We start from the raw sequence: 1,293 nt of genomic DNA on the forward strand, positions 1-1,293 counted from the left end.
TTTTCTCCTACATTTTTGGTTTATAATTTTTTAACAGCTTCCTTATTTCTCATAGCTTCAAGTTATCTTGTAAAAATTATTTTGTCTAACTTTTCTATTTGTTTTTAGTGGGAAGATTTGCTTGAATTACCTATTTTGCAAATATTGCTGAGCAGATTTTAAAAATAACTATTGTGTTAAATTGAAATTTGGATGCTTGTAACAGAAAACTCAAATCAGATACTAAAGTAAGAGAGACCTGTATTTCTTTCACATTAAAGAAGTCTAGAAATAACCCATTCAATGCATGATTAGCATTTCTATGGTCATTATGGACCCAGGACATTTTTATACTTCTGTTCTACCAGGCTTAGCATGTGGTTTCCATTCTCAAGTTGTCATGGGGTCTAAAATGCCTGTCAGAACTCTATCCACATTTGAAGCACAAGTGAAAGAATGAAAAAAAGAAAATTTACCAGTTTTCTGTCTTTTAAAGGGGTGTCCTCTGAAGTTCCACTCAATAAATTTAACTTTTTTTCTGTTAACCAGAATGTCTCATAATCATCTAGCTATTAAAGGAAGCAGGGAAATGTACTGTTATCTGGGAAGTAGCTTCAAATAGAATTGGGGTTATGTTGCTAAGGGTAAAGTAGAATAGATATCAGACAAGTAACTGGTAATCCCTGGTATAGCTTCGTAGTATGCAGTCATGTGATGTTACAGAATTTATTTGTTTTTGCACATTCATGTTTTTTTCTAACATTTTCATTAACATAAGCACACTGTGAGGAACTTGATTATGTAAGATTGTCCATATGTAAATGTTCTTATGTCCTACTTTAAAATATCTTTATATTATACCTTAGGCATGGTTTTATGATGTTGAACATTATTAAAAAAACTATGACTGCAAATTATTTATATATATATGTGCAGACTGTAATTTACTATATTATCTTTTATTGTTGGACATGTAGTTTGCATCCACTATTTTGCCACTACAAGTATGGTAATATAAACAACATTTCCCCTACACTTTTTTACATCTCTAATAGTTTCTTAGGATAATTTTAAAAGTAAAAGTATTTGTTCATAGATATTAACACTTTTGACCCGGACATCTTTGGGGGCTGTTATTCAACATACTGCAATATTTATACCAATTGAAACTCCCACTAACAATATGATGGAATTGCTCTTAACATGATTTCACCAGGACTAAACTCTGCCTTTAAAACAATTAATTTTTGTAATTTTGTAGGTGAAAAATAATCTCACTGATTGAATTTATATTTAAAAATGTGTGTTCATATG

This window comes from Macaca nemestrina, chromosome 7, assembly GCF_043159975.1.
Source record: "Macaca nemestrina isolate mMacNem1 chromosome 7, mMacNem.hap1, whole genome shotgun sequence".
Classification (NCBI taxonomy): Eukaryota; Metazoa; Chordata; class Mammalia; order Primates; family Cercopithecidae; genus Macaca; species Macaca nemestrina.